The sequence below is a fragment of the Phascolarctos cinereus genome, unplaced genomic scaffold, assembly GCF_003287225.1.
Source record: "Phascolarctos cinereus isolate Bilbo 61053 unplaced genomic scaffold, phaCin_HiC Scaffold_726;HRSCAF=1367, whole genome shotgun sequence".
Classification (NCBI taxonomy): Eukaryota; Metazoa; Chordata; class Mammalia; order Diprotodontia; family Phascolarctidae; genus Phascolarctos; species Phascolarctos cinereus.
The window spans coordinates 51,409,888-51,432,364 of record NW_027556098.1 but is presented as its reverse complement, the minus strand read 5'-3'; the positions used below and the strand labels follow the sequence as shown (position 1 = coordinate 51,432,364).

General features: G+C 36.2%; 1 protein-coding gene across 3 annotated transcripts in view; it reads right to left on the bottom strand.

The window, feature by feature from the left end:
• Positions 1–22,477, bottom strand: part of RUNX1 (RUNX family transcription factor 1) — a 339,165-nt gene that overhangs the window by 154,165 nt on the left and 162,523 nt on the right. The window lies entirely within an intron of this gene.

Genomic DNA, 22,477 nt, shown 5'->3' with positions numbered 1-22,477 from the left:
AATAGTCCTGCCCTAAGGAACTCCACAAGATTGTCTGAGAATTGTTTCATTGATAAATTGATGAATAAAAAGAGGGGGTGCTGGGAAAAGAGAAAGTGTGAAAGAGAAGTGAAGAGGGAAAGGATCAGAAGATGCAATACAGCTGGAATACATTCTTCAAGAGTGGGAGAAAAATGGAGAACAGAATTGAATAGCTTCATTGAGCTCAGTGAATTGGCAAGGATGAGAACATTTTCATGGAGTGGTTTGGTTGCTGTGCACAGAGCAGATGATACATGTGTTTTTAATATAATGTTCTGTCTTGTTTAATTGTTAAAGGAATTCCAGGTAATTTCTGAAGTGCCACAAAGAATGACCAAAGATCAATTCATCTTCTAATAGGCAGCCCAAAAAGAAAATACTGCAGTGATAATCCTAGTGCCTCCTTTAGTATTATAGAACTTGGATGGATAAATATTTTAATGACTTATGTAAGATGGCACTTAAGGAGCAGAACTAATATCATTTTGGGTTGAAGCCCATATCCTGATGGTTTAAATATAAAACACATTAAAGTTTTGCTTTTGCTTTTTAATTTAGAAAGCCTGATCCATTTATAGGAGAGATTATTGGTGAAGGAACTAGTCTATGTAGGCTCTCTAATTTAAGGGAGAAAATACTATGCAAATGGGTGTCTCTATATTGTCATTAGTATTTATTATTTATTGAAGGTTGAGGATTATGGATAGGAGGTAAATTCTTAACCAAACAAAGGAGAGAAGGGATTGCAAAATATTTTAAAAAAATAGATAATTTTAATTACGTGAAATTGAGAAAAGTTTCTCAAGAACAAGATAAGTGCAACTGTGGGTAAGAAAAGAAGTGGCCAACTGGGAAAAAAATCTTTGTATCAAATACCTCTGAAAAGAGTTTGACATTCAAAATATTTAGGCAATTGACACGCACACACATATATTTCTCTCTCCATAACATATATATGTGTGTGTGTGTGTGTGTGTGTGTGTGTATGTATGTATGTATACACACATATATATATAAATACATAAGTATATGTGTATATTTATATATGTGTGTGTATGTAGATAGATAGATAGATAGATAGATAGATAGATAGATAGATAGAAAGAAATCCATTCCCTAACAAATGGTCAAAAGATATCAGCAAACAGGTCTCAAAAGGAGAATTGCAAACCATTAACAGCTATATGAAAGAATATTCCTATCACTAATAATAAAAGTTTCAGATTAAAACTTCTCTAAAGTTTTACCTCACACTAAGAAAACTAGAAAAGAAAACTGGAAAACAAAATACAAGAACAGTCAGTGTTGGATTGTGGTTCAAGAAAGTAATGAGATGTTAATAGTGTGAGAAGTTACGTATATGAAAAATACCAGGAAAAAAATGGGAAGATACACAAAATGACAGAAGACGTAAACAGAGCCAGGAAAACAACATACATAATCACTACAATTATGTAAACAGAACAACATCAAAACAATTGAAATTGAATTCTGTCAAATTATAATCACCCAAAGAAGGGACATAAGAAAGTTCCACTTCCTATTTCTTTATAGAGGTGGAGAATTATGGTAGTGGAACACTGCATATAATGCCAGACTTTTTTTTGATATGTCAGTGTGCTTTCATTCTTTTTCATTCTTTTATTCTTTGTTATAAGTTATTGCTCTTTGAGAAGGATAACATGGAAGGATATGTTGGAAAACAGTAATATAAAAACAAAAGCTCTCAATAGAAAATTTTAAATCAATTGAAGATAAAATAAGAGTCATATACACCAAGACATATCATGGTCCTTATGTAGTGTATTGGAAAGGGCACTAAACCTGAATGCACAGGACTTGATTGTATGTCCTTCCTTGACCTTAGTTTCCACATTTGTGGACAGTGTAGGGGTGGGACCCTCAAGTCCCTCCTAGCCATCTGAGTGTTGTGATTCGTATAAAAGGATTTGGCTCCAAGGATGATATTTTCCCCAGTTTACACTGTTGGTGGGCTCTATGAAGAAGAGGAGTGGAGAGTGGTAGAAGAATATAGCTGAACACATTAAAATTTGAGGAAAGAATAAGATGGTCAGAACTAGCCTTTATGTAAAATTTTAAATTACTAAAAACCAATCTGGAAAAATTTATTTAGAAAACAAATTCAATGTGCCTAAGTTTCCTTATCTGTCAAATGAATACAATTATTTCCCTCAGGGTTATTATGAATATCAAATGAAATAATAAACGTAGAAGGCTATAAATGTAAGTTTTACGTATAAGCCATGAAGACACTGGTTTTGAAGCCTATTTTTTTTTGAACAGCACAAAATTTTAGTACTTAAAGAATTTTTTAGACATATTTAAATAAACAAAAATCCAACTTCTTCCTTTTTTATGGCAATTGGGGGAAGTGACTTGCCCAGGGTCACACAGCCAGTAAGTGTCAAGTGTTTGGTCTGAGGCCACATTTGAACTCAGGTACTCCTGACTTCAGGGCTGGTGCTCCATCTGCTGCTCCACCTAGCTGCCTCTATCCAATTTCTTTTCCTACCACCTCCTCCTTCCCCTCCTTCATTGAGAAAGACAGAAAAATGAAATCCTTATTACAAACAGGCATAGTCAAGAAACAAATAGTCAAGAAAAACAAATTAATGCATTGTCCATGTCCAAAGAAGAAAAATCTCTGACTATACCCTGATCCATCACCTCTCTATCAGGAGGTGGGTAGCATATTTCACGACTAATCTTCTGGAATTGTGGCTGGTCATTAAGTTGATCAGAGTACCTAAGTCTATCTTTTCTTTCTTTCTTTCTTTCTTTCTTTCTTTCTTTCTTTCTTTCTTTCTTTCTTTCTTTCTTTCTTTCTTTCTTTCTTTCTTTCTTTCTTTCATTCTTTCTATCATTCTATCGTTCTTTCTTTCTTTCTTTCTTTCTTTCTTTCTTTCTTTCTTTCTTTCTTTCTTTCTTCCTTCTAAGTTTAGTCTGTGTTATTAACATCTTATCCATCAATTTTTAAGCCAATCAACAAAACAAGGAGTCAAGCTCTGATCTATAGCTCATACTGATTTCTGAGGTATAAATGCTCATGCTGAAAATTTACAGTCCACAAACTGGTTTCAGCACACTCCTGGATATACTCCTCTTACACTCTTATAACCAATTCATTTTATTTTACTTTAAGCACTTAATTTTTTTTTAAAAAAATCAATTTCAAATTCTCTCCCTTTCTCTACCCCTCCCTCACTCATCAAGAAGGCAAGAAATACAATACCCATTAGGCACATGAAGTAATGCAAAACATAGTTCCCACATTATCCATGTTACCAAATAAATAATAAAGCAAGAAAAATGGAGAAAGTGAAAAATATGCTCTAATCTGCTTTCAGAGTTCATTAGTTCTCTTTCTGGAGGTGGATAGCATTTTTCATCATGAGTCTATTGGAATTGTCATGGATCATTGCTTTGACCAGAGTTACTACGTCTGCTGTTATTGTGTACATTGTTCTCCTGGTTCTGCTCAGTTCACTTTGAATCAGTACAGATACATCTTTCCAGTTTTTTGAACTACCCATTTTATCATTTATTACAGCAAAACAGTACTCCATCACAATCATGTATCATAATTTGTTGAGCCATTCCCCAATTTATGGGTATCCCTTCAGTTTCCAATTCTTTGCCACCCAAAAAGAGCCCCTATAAGTACTTTTCAATGTATGTATCCCTTTCCTTTTCCTTTGATCTCTTTGGGAGTACAGACCTAGTAATTGTATTGCTGGGTCAAAGGGAATGCATGGTTTTATAGCCCTTTGAACATAGTTCCAAACTGTTTTCCAGAATGATTGGACTAGAGAACCTAAATGTTTCAGAGTTGTTTGTCTCTACAATACTGTTGTCATTGTATAATTTTTTTCTCTTGGTTCTGCTCACTTTATTCTGCATAAATTCATATAAATATTCACAGGTTTCTCTGAAATCATACCCTACTTTATTCCTTGCAGCACAATAGTATTTCATTAATTATATCATAACTTGTTCAGCTATTCCCCAATTGATAGGTATCCCTTCAGTTTCCAATTCTTTGTCACCACAAAAAAGAGTTGCTACAAATACCTTAGTTCACCTTCAGGATTTGCTTTGAACTAATCCCTCCTTTAATTTAACCTCCCTCTAATTCCACCCCCTTCTCTTCTCTCCTTTTCCCTTTTTAAATTAAATGTATTTCTACTCCCAATCGTGTGGGTATGTGTATTATATCCTTTTTACCAGTACAAATGAGACTGAGGTTTGTGTCACCCATAGCCTCTTCTCCCTCCTTGTTTGCATAGACTTCTACTTGCTCCCTCCACCCAATTATATGTGAATTTTCCCAGTCTTCTTCTATCCTCTGTCCACTGTCCTAGTATTCCTCTTTCCTTCCCTTTCCATCCTTTGAAGTACATCCAAACATAACACAAAACCACTCCTAGGCCCTCTCTTTCTCATTAGAATTCTTCTATGATTCCTGATGATAATTGGCTTCTGAAGGACACATATATCATCTCCCCATATTAGAATGTAAATATTTTATTCCTTATTTAATCTCATATATTTGTTTGCTCATATTTACCTTTTTATTTTTCTCTCAACTCTTGTGTTTTTACTTCAAAGTTTCTTTAAAGCTCTAATCTCTTAATCAGGAATGCTTGGAAGTCCTCTATTTCATTAAAAATCCATTTTTCCCATGTGGGATTAAACTCAGTTTTTCTGGGTAAACTGTCCTTGGTTGTAAGTTTATATCCATTGTTTACTAGTATATAATATTCTAAGCTCTTTGTTCCTTTATAGTGCTGGCTGCTAAATCATCTGTGATCCTGACTGTAACTCATCAGTACTTGATTTCTTGCAACATTTTTTTTTGACCTGGAAACACTGGGTTTTAGGGAATTTTCATTTGGGAGTTGCTTTTAGGAAATGATCAGTGGCTACTTTCTATTTCTTCTTTGCTGTCTGGTTCTAATAGATCTTGGCAGTTTTCTTTTATGATTTCTTGAAATATGCTGTTCAGAGTCTTTTTTTTGGTTATGGCTTTCTTGGAGTACGATTTTTAGAAAAATATTCTATTTTTCCCCAGTTACATGTAAAGACAATTTTAAACATTTATTTTAAAAAATTTGAGTTCCAAATTTTCTCTCTCCCTCCCTCATCTCCTCCCACCCTGAGACAGTAAGCAATTTGATATAGGTTATATATATTCAATCATATTACAATCAAAACTTACTACTGTATTAGTCATAATGTGAAAATAGACACAGACCCTCCCCCCAAAAACACCCATGAAAAATGCAGAAAGTGAAAAATGGTATGCTTTAATCTGCATTTAGACTCCATCAGTTCTTTCTTTGAAGGTGGATAGCATTTTTCATCTCAAGTCCTTTGGGATTATCTTGGATCATGGTTTTGCTGAGAATAGCTAAGTCATTCATGGTTGATCATCAGAGTACAATGATTTTTAAATGTTCTCTCCCTGATCGATTTTCTAGGTCACTTGTGTTTTCTATGAAACACCTTACATTTTCTTATATTTTTTTCAATCTTTGGCTTTTGTTTTGATTTTTGTTGTTGTTGTTGTTTGGTGATGTCATTATCTTCTATTTGTTCCACTCTATTTTTCAGGAAGCTTCTTGCCTGGGTTTAACTGTTAGTTCCCTGTTCATGTCTTTCTTCCATAGTTTGCATTTCTTTTCAGTTTTTTCCTCTCTAAATCTTCATTTAAGTTATTAATTTTTTTTATACTCTTGCTTCCTTTCTTCCAGGAAATCTAGTGAAATCTTTTCTCAAGCTGTGTTTTTCTTTGAAGCTTTGTAGATCTCTTGGTGTCATTCTCATTTTTGAGGTTTGTGTCTTGGGTGTCACAGTTATCATAACAACTTTTTATGCTGGGATTCTTTTTGTTTGTTTCTTTGCTTATTTGTTTGTTTGATAATTTCTTCTAGCCTACTTTCTGATCAGATTTTTCATTAGGCCAGCGCTTTGCATAATTCTGGAGGTGTCTAAGATGTTCCTGTTACTTTCTTGGGGTATTGAGTGCTGAATTATTCCAGGAATTCAGGGACAGCTTAAGGTGGGGACATGCAAGCTTTCATGCTCCCAGAATGACCCGATCCAGGTTAGAGTCTGATTGCTGGCCTCCTTGTCTGAGCTCTACAAGTTCCTGACCTGGGTTTGGGTCTGAGCAATACATCTGGGGGTTTACCTCTCATTAGAGGTCTTGTCGACTTCTGCTGGGATTAGCCACTATCCACCAGCTAGAAAGCTCTGATGGTGCAGAGTTTAGAGAAATGCAGGCTCCCTTTTGATCTGGCATTTCTGCCCTTCTCATTCTGCCATAAGACTCATAATGAACATTAACTAAGACCACCACTGTCTACTTCTGGGGCCAGAGTCCTACATCTGCTACTTGCTTTTGAACTAGTTCCTTGATTACCACATAGCCTATGGCCTGCAACCATCCCTTACCAGCAACACTACTGTGAGGCACCGGTTCTCTCCTCCTCAGTGAGCACTGGATTTGTGACTGGGAACTAGGAAGTGAGCAACAGAGCTGTCAGTTAGCACCTATTCCTGTATGCTGCACAAGATTATGCCACTCAGAGCTGGATTTTGAACTTCTTGCCCTAATTCACAGCCTCTCCTTGCTCTAGAACAATTATTCTTGGCTAGACCCCATACCCAGTGTCAGCAGATGTTCCTATGTGACTTTTTTTCCCTTGGCTTTTGGATCAGGGCTCAGTCTGGTGCATTTTCTAGATCTGTTTGGAGGAGTTATGGGGAAGAACTTGGCTGGACTTCTTCCTGCTACTCAGCCATCTTGGCTCTACCTTCATATTAACAGAATTTTAAATAACTAGGGCTCTTGACTTCCAGCCCAGTAGTCTTGCCACCATAACTTGCATCTCTCATTAAGTTATATTTCACTTTCTTCCCTTCTAAAGAAATAAGCAGACCTACTCATGTATCACATGAGATTTTACTTATAGAAAAAATATACAATGAAAAAGTCCATATTGGTTATTTTCTCCTTAAAATAGGTTTACTGATTAGAATCATAGAATTCTGGCTACACACACACACACACACACACACACACACACACACCCCCTAACTTCAGTGACTAACTTATAAATTTCAAAAACAGATAACAAAGTCTCATTAAAATCCTCCAGAAATATTACAATAAAATTCCGGGAAGAATGTTACTGATCTCTTGCCTAAAAAGTATATCTGCAACAAGCTGTTTTCAGATTTTACAAGGAAGCAAGAAGGTAAACTGTCTCATTTCTTTCCTTCATGGGCTAAAGAGAAAGTAAGGAGAGCCTGGGGAGAAAATAAATATGGACTGAAATAACTTTATAAAGAAGTTTCTTAAGGAAAATAAAGTAAAAGATAGACATGGCTGAGGCAGCACAAATATTTCCCAACTTTATGTTGTAACATGATTTAACTGTCACTAAAGGACTAGGGGGAGGGGAACGGAGATGATCAGCAAATATTTCATCAGCTACATAGCAAGGTGTTTCCTGGGCTTTGCAGACACAGTGGTTGGTTGAAGGTGCAATCACTCCTCTGGTGGAGGCCAGATAAAGCATTCACCCCACCAACTACTATCTTTCAATGCAGAGACTGTTGATAACACTATTTCACCCCATGCTGTTGAAGTCTTGCTTTCCCAATTTGCAGATTACTACAGAGTTTTGTGCTTTAAGATCTTTCTCCAAATGCATTTTGTATTGTTCAGTAGCACAGAATCTTTTGCATCTTAATACAACATCAAGATGTTTCAGGGTGAAAGGCTTTCACATTTTCCCCCTGTATTTCTAGGGAAGTAAGTTTAGAAGTTTACCTTTGAGTCATAAACTTAATCCTTAGGCTTAATATATTATAAATATTAAATATAAATATTAAATTTTCTAACTATCATTCACACATTTTTGCTATTTTATTTAGTTTGTATTTTCAGTTATCTAAATTGAACCAGAGAGATCTTGGAGCAGGATTGAAAATTTTGTGGGTCCAGACTTGACTTGCTTTTAAGGCTATAGGATAAGCAAATAGACTAATTTTATTAGTAAAAGGGATTCCTTCTACTAATGCAGGTCAGCACTTTCTCTTCAACTTAAGTCTTAAAAAATTGATTAAAGCACTGAGAAGGTTGTGACTTGCCTAGGGTCATGCAGCCAGCTAGTCATTTGAAGAGGCAGGGTATGAATTGAGGTTTTCTTAGCTTCTAAGCAAACTCCCTACCCACTAAGTTACTGTAGTGTGAAATCAATCACCTGATTCATGGTCCAGTCCCAGAGCTGAAGTTTAGATTAATGAACTACAGTAAAATGGGCCAGCTGAGTTTCCAGTCCAGTTTACAGTCAGTGGAGCCTCAGTCATAGGAAGACCTCTACCTACCATTTATTTGTTCCATCTTCACTTTCTATCCCTGCCCCAATCCCTGGATCTGGTTGTCTCTGAAAGAGCAGATGTAAATTATGTTATTTTTTTGGGGGTGGGGGTGGAGTGGAGGCATTCAGTGTGTGTGTGTGTGTGTGTGTGTGTGTGCATGGAAACAAACTTGCTCACATTATGTCTACTTAGTGTGGAAACCACATGGAATACATTTTTTTTTTATCAAATCTGATGTGTTCATAATTTCACTCTTCCTCTTTCTTCCTTTCTTTCTTTTTCTATGTCAGACAGTCACATCTCAGATACAAATCTTAAAACTGTGAAAAATCAGAACTGAAAAGACGGAAGATAGAGATATCTGGGAAGGGGAGGAGTAGAATCCTTGCTCCTATAGGAATAGAGAAAAAAAATTTAATTTGGTGCACATGCTTCTTGACTGACCATATTATACTTAAAACAAGATTTTTATCTTATTCAATTGGAATACATGACACAAGCGATATACGCGCTTGCATGCACACACTCACACACACACACACACACACACACACACACATACACACACATACACACGCACACATCTCCAGAAGGGTGGTCAGTTTGTATTTTAGTCTTATCAGCAGGGCTTGAATTGGGCAAGATTTTGCAGGATCTCATCTATTTGATATCTGGAATGTTTTGGGGGGATGTGAAGTGGGAGTGGGAGTGAGGGAGAATAGTCCTAGAGAGAGAATATGAACTTATCTCATAGTCAGTGGATAGAAGGAATTTAGTGGCTTATTTTGAGTAAAACCTCACACTTTTCATCAAAATCTCTCTGCTCATGTACTATATATACATAAGTGTGCATGCATATATGTATGTATTTATATGTGTCAAATGTAAATTATCTATGTCAAGGTTAATAAGCCTGAAGTGCAGTGTTTCACAGCCTGGTGACACACCTGCATGCTTGTATGGTAACTGGAACCAGGCAGTGGATTTCAGTTTTAAACAAATCAAGATTTGCCTAAGTTGGCTTTGAAGTCAGTTGTCTTACAAACAAGCAGGAATGCTTTTTATATTCATATATTAATAACACTATTTCCCATTGGCTCACCAGATTCTTACCTCACCCTCTATATATTGTCACAGAATCACCAAAGTCAGGAAACTTCTATCTGAGTCACGCTCTGTGTCCACAGCATTGTGGCTCCATGGTGTCTCTTTAATGAATGAGGGGCTGCAATTTCTTTTGCATTTCCTAATTTTTTTCGGTGACTGGATTTTTGAGTCTTACTTAGGGCCCCTTTTCTCTGTTTTGTAATTTCCTGATCAAATCTTCAGGGACAGAGATAATTTTCAGAACTTTGCTTTCTGGCAGAGAATAAATTTAGGCTTCTGGGAACTGAGAAAAAATGAACGACATTTTAAGTCAAGACCTGTATAATGTAAGTTATATGAATAGGGAAGGACATCAACTTCCTTTGTCTCCTCCATCCTCAGCTTGGAAAAAAATGAAGTAAATGGTAGCATTCTCATGTGTTGGCTTCCTAATTTGAACTCAAAACTATGCTTAATGTAGATTGCTGAAATTCATTTACTTTCCAGAGAGTTTATATATTGCTTGTCCCTTTGAGATTTCTAAACTCTCATTCAGGCTCAGAACTTCACTCAGACTCACAAGGTCAAAGATTAAAAAGAAATCCTTGGGGATTCCTCTCTATTCTAGCCTAGTATTTTTTAAGATGATTGAGTAAAACAGAATAGGAAGGTAGGCGTGTTGGGAAATCATGCCACTTCTCTAAGCATTCCCTAGGTTATGTTGAACAGATCACTAAAACGGAACTCCAGAGGCAGCTAGATGGTGCAGTGGATACAGCACAGACCCTGGAGTCAGGTGGACCTGAGTTCAAATTAGGCCTCAGACACTTGGCCCTTACTAGCTGTGTGACCTTGGGCAAGTTACTTAACCCCAAGTGCCTTGCTAAAGGAAAAAAAAAGAAGGAAAACCATTGGGGAAGCATCCCTAGAAAGGGGTAAATTGTGAATTTAGGGTCTAAAAATAGGAATCCTTTCTTTTAAATAGTGAGCTGTCTATTATGCCATGCCTTGTGTGGATGGTAGTTCATCTTTGAAGCTTAGACTTCAGTATTATATACTTTTGTGATACTCTTTTGAAAAAATACCCCTTTTCCTAGGAATGTTCTCTTCTCTTCCAAATTCCCCAGCCTCCTCCTACTCCATCTTCTTTTTTATAAAGCTGTTTTAGCAACTCAGCTTTGACACACGTGTTTATAGTCTTATCCATCCCATTCTTCTTTTTGTTCACTCACCCTGCTTATTAGGCTTGTGTCAGAATTGCCGTTTTAAACTATCAGTTTAGAGAAAGGAAAAAAACCCCTCAAACCTTGAATTCTTTAATAATTCAAGTGTCAGCATTGTGTAGATACTCTTAACTTCTACTTAAAAGTAATTAATTGATTTTCTGACATATCAGTTAACAGTATATTGCACTGACACGAAGCTGTGATTCAACTGCTGATTGGGCTGGATGACGATATGAATCATACTCAAGCTCTGGAGTTCTGCTTAGAATACTCTAAAAATACTCATCTATAAAAAGAAAGGCTTTTTACATGTAGTGTTGCCTAAAAATCTAAACCATATAGACTTTCCATCACTATCATGGGGATAAAACCTAGCATTTTGGTGTGTCATTGCTGCTAAGACTTGACATTGAGTGTCACAAAACACACAATACGCTCTGCATTAAAACAAACATAATGCGCACAAGTGAGAATTTTCCAACATTCAGCACAACAAAAGGATGAACACAACCAAAAGTCGTATTTGCCAAGGACTCTTGAAAAGAGGCATGTGCTAACTTTTATTTCCTTGAAATGGGTTTGGGAACTGGGAAACATGGGGAAATGGAACCTGCTGTGCAAGTTCCTCTCAAGGCAGAGTTTGTCCTTAGGCTTCCATTCACAAGTGCATGTGAAGGAGGAATAATATATGTGCCCACAGAATTCCCCTTCATTAATACAGACAATGTGAATATACAAAATCAAGACTCAGAATGATTAATTGTTTGCTCTATGTAGTAACTCAATTTATGGTTTGGAGCAAAGGTTTTCTGATACTCAGGCCTTTTTAGATTGGCGGGACAATTGGGTAATGAGAATGAGAAATTTTTATATTTATTTCTTTTTTAAATTTTATTTTTAATTTATGGAATAAAATAAGCATTTCCATAACACAGTACAATAAAAAGATGATTGCACATGAAACTACAAATCTACTATGCACAACTTGCTATTCCTTTCAAATATACCACAACATTATCATGTATATTTATTTTTTTCTTCCCTCCCACCCCTACCCCCCCAGATGATTATTTCTACTTGTAAGTCAACTACTTCTAAGTCAATAGATCTTTTAAAGTACTACTATGCAAATGACATTCTCCTTCATATAAGGTAACTTTTGTTTTTAAAGAGGCAAGGTTAAGTGACTTGCCCAGGATCACACAGCTAGTAAGTGTCTAGTGTCTGAGGCCAGATTTGAACTCAGGTCCTCCTGATTGCAGGGCTGGTGCTCTATCTACTGTACCACCTAGATATATAACTTTTAAATCTCAAAGATATGATCATTACTATGCATATTGTGAGTCTAAAGGGAAGTAATGGAATTTGATCTAATTCAATTCAACAACCTTTGTTAATTTCCTACTATGGGCAAAACACCATGCTTTCTTTTGGAAGAAATAAATACATAGGAAATAAAGACTTCTCCCACAAAACCCTAGTGTTCACACATTGCATTACTGTTTTTGTTTTTGATCAAGGTGGGGGTTGGGAGCTGCATGGAACAGTGGAAATGACAACGGTATCAGAGGACCTAGCTTCAAATCCTGGCTCAGTCATTTATTACTTCCGGCAAGTCACTTAGCATGTTGGGACCTCAGTTTTCTGTAAAATGGGACAAGACATAAACAGGATAAATTGGAGATAATTTTAGAGGGAAGGTACATGCTTTAAGGGGGACAAGAAAGGCATTTTTGTAGATGGTAGTTTCCTTAGGTGGGAGCTGAAGGAACTCAGAGAAGCCAAGAGACAGAGATGACCAGGAAGAGTGTTCCAGGAATTGGGGGTGGGGTGAGAAAGGGGCAGAGAGTGGGGCTTGAGGGACACAGCCTGTGAAAATGTATGGAGTTCAGAGATGGATAGTTAAGATATATAAGGCAAGAGCTAGTGGGGTTAGATGAACCAGGTGAGAGTTTTTTGAGGATGGAGGAGACGTGGGCAGATTTGTGGGGAAGCAGCCACTAGACAGGGAAAGATTACAGATGAGTGAGGGAGTAAGGAAGACAGGGAAGGCAATCTCCTAGAGAATATAGCTTCTCATGAAGGATGGGGCAACCATAAGATGGAGAAACAGAGAGAAAGAACTTATGAGAAAAGGTGGGGAAAGTGATGGTGATCATAGATTACTGTATGATAGATTTAAGCTAAAAGGAACTTTAAATGCCATCTAGTTCAGCTCTCTTATTTTATAAGAGGAAATTTAGTCCCAGAGAAGTTAAGTCATTTGCCCAAGCAGTGTTGCATAGGTAATATATAAAAGAATGGGGATTTAGATCCGGATCTTCCTCTTAACCCAGTGCTCTTTCCTCTGTTACTCAATGCCTCGCTTTATTTGCATGTGGAGGAAGGACTTGTGGCGCTCCATCTACACAGGCCCCCAAAAGAAGGGACAGTACAGTGTGTGCACTTTATATGGAGGAACAACCCAGACCTTTCCCTTCATTGTGAACTGTGTTGTTTGTGTCAGGGAGAGGATGGCTTGCCTCCTTAGCGACCCCACGTTCTTGCTCTGCATAAGCCTCAAGCCCAGGCTGGTGCCTTTTGTTGAAGTAACTATGCAGGACCCTGATGGACGGGACTCACAGGAGGGGTGAACTATCTGAATTGGTTTGGGTACAGATCCTTTGCATTTTCTAATGAAAACTCACTATTTGCTCAAGTGCTTGTGATGGGAATTGAGGGAGCTTTGAGGTCAATATTACTTGACCTTTTTTTGTGTCTTAGACTCTTTTGGCACTGTGGTGAAGCCTTTGAACCACTTCTTAGAATAACATTTTTAAATGTACAAAATAAGGTACTCAGGATTACGAAGGAAACCAATGATATTGAAACACAGTTATCAAAATATTTTTAAAAATCATAGACCCTAGCTTAAGGAATTCTAAAGACCTGAGACAAGTTTTGATGTTCTGGGGGTTGGAGTTCTGGTAGGGTTTGAGCCCACAGGGACCCTCAAGGTGAACTAAGTCTGTGTCATAGGGTTGAGGCACTAATTGACATACACATTATATTTTGGGAGTTCTGTTAAAATTGCTTTTGTTTTTTGCCTAGAATTGCTTTACTAGTAAAAATTAGGTTCAGTGCATCACTGCAGCCATCAGAACATGAATGAGCCTAGAGATTCATTCCACAATTATGACTCTCTCAGTCTTAGTTTTTTTAATGTAAAAAAATGAATACAGCATTTGCACTACCCACCTCTCTAGCTTGTGTGGAAAATAATTTGCAATTCAATCTAAACAAACAAACATTGATTAAGTGGTTACTAGAATTATACTAGGTATTGGAGACATAAAGATAAAAATGAAATAGTCTCTTCCCTCATTAAGCTTACTTTATATTGGGAGAATATAACATACATAAAGAAGTAAAATTTTAAATGTACACACAGTGATTGAAAAGTAAACTTAGAGAGAGAGAAAAAAGAGAGAGAGAAAGAGAGAGAGAAAGAGAGAGACTGGGGGCACAGGAAAGTTAAATAAGAGATGGCAGTGCTTTGAAAGAAGCTATGGATTCTACCAGGTAGAGATGAGGAGCAGTAAAATAAGGTGGGAGAGAGGAAGAGGATCCAGTAGTGCAAACCTCTGGAAATGGGACATTGAATGTTACATTCAGGGAATAACAAGTAGGCTAGTTTGACTAGAAAAAAAAGAATGCATGTAAGAAAGCAATATAAGACTGTAAGGGTAGGAGGGAGCTAGATTGTGGAGAATTTTAAATACAGGTCTAAATTTTTTGTATTTTATACAAGAGGTAACAGAGAGCCATTGAAGATCATTGAGAGGGTATGTGTGTGTGTGTGTGTGTGTGTGTGTGTGTATGTGGCAGATTTATTTATCAGTTATTAATTCGTTCATCAATTTAGTAGTTGTGCAGAAGATAGTTTAAAGGGCAAAGGGACTAGAGGCAGGAAGATGCATTAAAGAGTTCTTATAATAGAGTAGCTGGATGCTTTGTGAGTATAGAAAAAGGGATAAATTTAGACATGAAAACAGGATTGACAGGAGTTGGTAGCTAATTGAATAAAGGGATTAAGGTAGAAGAGTCAAGGATAACTCCAAGGTTGAAAACCTGGAGAAATGGGTTTTTGGGGAAATATACAGTGAATTCTGTTTTACATTTTCAGTTTGAGATACCTATGGGACAATGACGTGATGCCTATCAGACATCTGCTAATATAAGACTGGAATTCAAGAGTTTAATGCCAGCTATGTAGATTTACAAGTCATCTTCATATCATTAAACACATGATTGAAATCCCTGAAGAGGGTCCACAGACCTCCCCAAGAGATCTTTGGTAGATTTCAGGGAGTCCATGAAGTTCAATGGAAACTTTTTTTTAATTTTTATTTTCACTATCCTCTAACTGAAATAATAATTTCCTTCAATCATGAATTAAAACAACAAAATATTATTCTAAGAAGGGGTCTAGAATTTTCACCAGACTGCCAAAGAGGATATATACACATACACATATACATATCATACATATATACATACATACATGTATATATGTGTGTATATGTATACATACACACACACACATAGAGAGATAGATAGATAGATAGATAGATAGATAGATAGATAGATAGATAGATAAATAGATAGATAGTCTTATACTCTTGATAGAATTAGTAGTAGAGAAAGAAAGTTATCTGGAACTGAATCTTGGGGATACCCACACTTTGTATTGTATAATATGTACTACTCATTATTATGCAGAAATTATTTTGCCAATAGATTATAAGATGGTAAAGCAATAGACAAAGGGGAAGCAATTAAATTTAAATTTTTTAAAAAAATCTGTAAATTCTTTATCTTTGGGAAATGAAAAACTTGGCATTTCTAGACATTATATTTTGCCTTCTATATGCTTTAGGAAAAATTGGCAACCAGAGATTCTAGGCAGATTCAATAATGCATATTCTGTGAGGTATTTTGGTTAAGAATAGAAGAGTTTGGGGGAGGGGGAGAGACTTGATGAATTATTTACCATTCATGTACAGAGGGAAGAAAATCTCAAGATTTTGCTTAAGTTCCTGATTGATTTTCTGACACAAGTGAAATGATACTGAAGCAGCTACTTTGTGCTTGTTAGATAAATGACCTACTGTCAAACGCATATCTGAATTTCAATTGTGAGAGCAGTTTGTATTCTGGGGAGTCTCTGCTGTCCTATGATTTCCAAATTATTCATTGTATGAAGCTCAGCATTGCACCTCACCCAGAATAGGTTCTTAAAATGTATTGTTGGGTTAAATTATGTCAAGTTGCCAAAGTAAAAATGGGAAAATCTGAACTCCATCTAGCATGAATTATGAATTTCAGACTTGGAGTACTAGGTAGATCACTGATAATCATAGAATTTCCAGACTAAGAGAGACCTTAGCGATCATGGAGTCCAGTGTTCTCACTAAATGTCTCAAACCACAGTCTACCACATACAGTTTCACCATGTAACACTTGGAATCTCAGACTTTGAGACCAAAAGCTGACCTGGCAGGGAGGGAAGGAGAATGAGGTGGTCAGGAAAGGAAGTATGTGAAAAGCCAGCTGCAAAGGGAAGGAGGAGGAAGAGGAGTACGTTTTTCATTTTTTAAGTTTATAGATTTTCGGAAGACCGGTAGTAAAAATTTTAAGGACTGGATTTTTTTTTCAAATAAGACTGATATTTGGAAACGAGTTGTTCAATTCAACTCTTATTTTTACCTCAAAGAATTGAAATCACTTACCCAAAGTCATTCAGTGAATTAATAACAAATTCTAGACTGGAACCCAAGTTTCTCAACACTTGGCTTAGAGATTTTTTCCATACCACACTGTCAACTATATATCTAAGAATTAGCTCTGAGTATCTTTATTATTAATGTTAACATGCATTCGTATAGTATTTTATCTATAGAAATATAACCTTTGATTGTTAGTCAAATTTTAGAGATGAGGAAAATTAAGCTCAGAGAGTTTGAATAAGTTACTAAGGGTTATACAGATAATACATATTTGAGTAAGGATTTGAACTTAAGTCTCCTGATTTCAAGTCCACTGCTTTTTCTACTTTTTATCATTATATACTCAATTTATAGCGATGTAATAGTGTTTGCCCAAAGCCTCATAAACATTGGAGTTTTCTGATTTCCTTGAATTTCTTTCCTTGTTTGAGCCTTCTTTTCTATTTCTACCAATCTCTCTCTCTCTCTCTCTCTCTCTCTCTCTCTCTCTCTCTCTCTCTCTCGGGAGGAATGGTGCCTGATTTTCAACAACATAACAATATGTCTCACTTTTCTAAAGCATAAAGAAGATTAACAACTTAATTTTAACCAAATTTTATGGACCTGATATAAATCAATGAGCAAATTTCTATGAAAATTAGGGGAAAGAATGCCTAGTTTGATTTAAAGTTGCTCTCATAGCTTATTATGCTTAGAAGAGACAACTCATACTCATACCTTTCCCTTATAATTTTCAAATATGTGAATGGAAGGTTAGGACAAAATGCTGATTTTTTAAAAGCTCCCTTTCTATTCAGGTTCCTTTATGCATCATTCCTTCTTTGTAGATTTAACTCATACATGGTAAAAAGGTAGCAAAGCATGCCAGCCACAATTTTTTTTTCCTGAGATAACCAATTCAGTTCATCAGATATTTTAAATATACAATGTATCAATAAATTTTCATAAATTAGACACATTTTCCCCACAAATAGTTGCTCATTTCTCACTCAATGTCAAAATCCCTAATGTCATAGGTTTAACAATATCAAAGTAACTAACCCATCCTACATCAATTGGAGTATTCACCCAGTTTGCACTGACTCCTAAAGGAATGGAAAATGATCTTAATTATTCAAGATTCCAAAGCTCTTTTAAAATGCAGCAACAATATCTATATTCATTATTGCATGAGCTATTGAAACATGTCATGCCAGATGCAATCTTAAGTAATACTTCTAACAATATTCACAATATTAAGAGAGGAAAGGAAGTGGGTAAGGAGGAATAAAGGGAATAAAGCATTTATATAGGGCCTACTATTTACTAAGTACTGCATAAATATTATCTGATTTGATCCTCACCACATCCCTCTGCAAAATAGGTGCTATTATTATACTCATTTTACAGTTAAGGTAACTGAGCCAGACAGAGGTTAGATGACTTGCCCAGGTAGGAAGTATCTGAAGTCTGATTTTGAACTCTGTTCTTCCTGACCCTGGGCCCAGGGCTCCAGCCACCGTACCACCAGTACTGCCTCTAGACATGTAAGTAGGGTCTAATAGGAAGTAAGAGAAATGAGAAGGACTAATATGGCAATAGAACATGTAATCAAAGGATTATAATTATAGGTGTAGGACAATTATTATGATTGCTCTTGACTACTGTCATAAACCAGTTAGATTTTAACCATGAACCAGTACATGGAATGATACCATGCTGGAAGTCTGAATCTAAGAATGTGTTTGAATTTACAGAGACAGAACTGAAATAATAGCATAATATTAATAAAATATGATTATGAGAGAAACTTAATAAAACAAAGGACCCTAATATATTCTTGTTTAACAAGCAGAAATAACTTTAAAAAAGGTTCACAGAGGCTAAGAAGTCTGGTATAGCTATTGAAAAAAAAAAGCTGAGGGGCAGGGAGACTTGAAGCACATCAAAGTAAACTATTATCCAAACAATTGAGAATTAATTCAGCATGTGCCATTGAATGCCAATTATGTTAACCAGAGATTTTATTCTGAATATTACATGATTATATACCCAGAATATTATGATGTAAAGGGTTCAACATATTGATTTGTCAAATAAATATTTAATCACAGTATGTTCTTTTTCTCAAAGGAATCTTAGATATGTCTAGTCCAATCTCCTTCTTTTACAGATGAGAAAACTGAGGTCCAGAGAACTTAAGTGACTTAAATCCAGGTCTTCTGTTGATGAGTGCAATACTCTGATACAACATCTGACAATCAGATCTGTTCTTTGGTTCCAGACTCACAGAACACAACAGGGAAGTTCTAGCCTTTGTATGATCCTGTAAGGTAGGGAATAAGGCAGGATAATAAAATCTCTGATTCTGAAGAAAGGACTTGGGAGTGGTTTCCTGCCTCAAGTTTAAGATACTTGACTTCTGACTGTTGTAAAGTCAGTTTATTAACAAGAAGAGATCCACTTTAATAGTTTCCTTCAAAGAAGAAACATTTCTATAAGCACAAGGTAGTAAAGAAAAACATAACCTCAATGAATAATATTTAAGAATAACTTACCTAAAGTATTACTATATTTTGTTTTATATATCATATATATTTATTTTATTTTACCATATTTATTTATTTTCTTCTTTGTGCGGAAGGGATAATTATCATTTTGTGATTTAAAGTCTTTCCTTATAGTTTTATAGAATATCTGGAATCTTACTTTACAATATAACATATTGTAAGTTATTAAAATGTTATTTTTAATGCAGATTGATAAATATAGTCCTGAAAAGTAATGAACACAGAGAAAATAGTGCTTCAATGTAAATGCTTGGCTGTAAAGGTCATCTATAGATAAATGATCAGTGGAAGCTAAGGCATAAATCAACAATCTTTAATTATTGGCTGTGAATTTTCTGAGAAAGAAGGAGAAAGCAAGTGCTCCTATTCATTTTTCTGGCTTATTGGTTTACTGCTAAAGATAACTACATATAGTATGTGGTTTTATCAGATACTATTGACATGTCTTTTAAATGTAGCAAATTTGGTCATTTTTTTGAGTTCTTGGAGGATTTTTCCCCCTTCTATCACATAGCTGGCATTCATCCAATAGAACCTTCTTCTGAAGGAAAAGAGACTTATTAATTAGCACAGGGAAAAATGTTTCCTTGTTCAATTGGATGGCCTTTTATAGATACGAAACAAAATTAGATACAGGAAGTGTCAGATATTTTAGGGAATGATGTTTGTTGATTGATTAGACATAGATGACTGAACCAAACTTCACAGAACTCTAGAAAGAAAATTACTTAGATTTGTTTGTTCAGATCTGTCTCAAGATGTAAAAGAAAAGAATCTCATATGTCCCTGCTGTCCAGAAATAAAATGTGAAAAATGGCTTTGAGGAAATTGTAGAGTTAGACCAAACAATTATATTATTTCAAATTCTATACATGAGGAATAGACAAATCCAAGCACTTTTGTGAAAACAGGAAATGTTATTTTTTTTCTCACATGTCTTTTTCTTACTAACACTAGTTACGTTTCAGAAGTACTGAGATATTTTTTGCAAAGCTCAACTTTTTAGCTTCTAGCCAGATTTCATTGGATGGATTTGGATATCCATGGATTTCACATTGGATTTGGAGTTGGATACATTGGAGTTCACAGATACCCTTTCTATTTTTCTACCTACTTCCCCCTTTTGCCAAATCATCCATTAAGAACATTTCCTCCAGTTTCAGATCCAAACGATGAAAGAAGAAAGAGAGGAGGTCTTGGGCTTCATATATCCCCACATCAGTGAAACAATTGAGATAGAAATAAATAAATCAAATTGTAATCTACATGTGTAAGATTTTCCCTTTTTTTGTTTTCTTTACTCAAGGTTCACAATGACCATTAGGACAACCCCTGGAAGCCATATTTGTGGTGATTGTGGTATCTTTTTTCAGATAGTCAAGATCATTTCACTATTAGTGCATAGGATTAAAAATAGATGTAAGCAATATAATTTTAAAATCTAGATTTGGAGAATAGCACTAATTAATCTTCCAGTTGATATCTTTATAATGTGGTACATCATAATGGCAGTACCCAGGTGTGTATAGAAGAAAGGAAGTGTAATTTGGAGAAGATGTTGGATCCAGATGTTCATAAAGCACTTTTTGTGTGAAATACAGCCTATCACTTAGTATAGTACCTATTACTGGTGCTCCAGCACTTAATGCTCTCATACTCCAGAAAATGTGACCTTTTTCAGGTGTGCCTTCCATCTTGATATAGATCCTAACCCAGTTTTGCATTGCCATGTTGTGAGACTCTCTGCTCCAGGAGATATTTTATTTATATAGTATAAAGTGGGGGATTGAATTCAGATAGAGCCTTTAAGAAACTGACAGTGTTAGTGTGTGCATGTTTGTGTGTGTGATTTTTTTGGGGGGGATGGGTCCTTTTGGGTGTTCAGTAAGAGTTTTGCTTTCCCAAAGTTTGGAGCCTCAGGCTAGAGAGCAGATTGGTGGGATTAATTCACAGATCTGCCATTAGTTTACTGGAATCCTTGATTTCCTTCTGGTGACTTTCTGACCATCAATCCAAGCAGTTCCCATGCCCTTACCAAGCCACTGCCTCCTTGAGACTCACTAATGTCATAACTAGAATCCCCATTGAGCCAGGAGACCATCTCAAAACTTAATTCCCCAAAATGATTTGCTAGATGATTTGTGGCATGTAGCAGATATCCAGTTTCCCTCACCAGACAGAATAAACTGTCTGGGAAATGAGGGAAAAAACCGTGTATTCCAGGTGTCTATATTCCCAATTAACTGGCCCACACCATCTACCATTCCATCCTGAAAAGAATATCCTAGAAAGCAGAGCTTTAAATTTGGGTTCCTATAGTCCAGTGCAGCCACATCTGTCTCCTATATGCATTCCTCTATGCTGAACAATCTACTCTGCTAGCTACTCAAGACCAGCCATGTTTAGCTCTTTGTAATTCACTACCATCTTCTGGTGCCTGAGGCTGTGCTGTGGCTATTTATAAGAAATTGGAATATAAGAAGATGATGAAACTCTCTGCTTCTCTCACAGTGAGTCCCTGGCATCCTCATAAGCATCTGACCTTGGTCAAAGGAAACTTATTGGCTAAATATTTAGATGCTGTCACCATCATTTGTCTGTGTAGTATGAGTCTCCTGAGGTTGTCTGCAACTCTACTACTATTCATGACAAGTACATGTGTAACAATTCCTGCATGGGAGGCATGAATTTGTGCCTGACCTTCACCATCATCACACTGGAAGACTCCAGTGGTCTGCTGCCCTGCCTTTTGATGTTCTAAGCTATATGCACATATCTGGCTGAGAGGATCCTGGTGAATAGAGGAAGAATATTTTCCACAAGATGATCCTGATAACTCAGCTTTCCTCTAGTGCTAGGTGGTTATTGCCTAAAGTCCATGGCAACATTTCCAAGGCCAAGAAGAGAATTATTGATAGAGAATATTTCACCCTTTAGATCTGGGGTTACCTGGGTACTTTTTGGAGTACAGAATTAAGCCTTGGAACTGGAGGATTATCACTATTGGAAAGAATGTGAGGGAAGCTGTCTCTACAGCAGCTACTTGAAACTTAGAAGAGGGGGTTCAATTCCTTGCCAAGGCAAATGACTTTTTTGTGAAAAAACAAAAATACATGACTGATTAACATAATTCCCACTGGACCTTTATCTTTCTTGCATATGTACTCTTTCCTTAGGATCTCACCTTTAGAGATTTCCATTCTCTAGACCTCCCCCTTTTTCCATTTTGAACGCCTAAGGCTCAAACTATATTAACACCTAGCATTTATATAGCCCTTTAAACTTGGAAAAGTACTTTTACAAATATCATCTCATTTGATCCTTATAATCAATCTGGGAAGTAGATGCTATTATTATCTCCATTTTATATATGAAGAAGCAGAGGTGGACATAGATTGTGACTTGACTGAGGTCA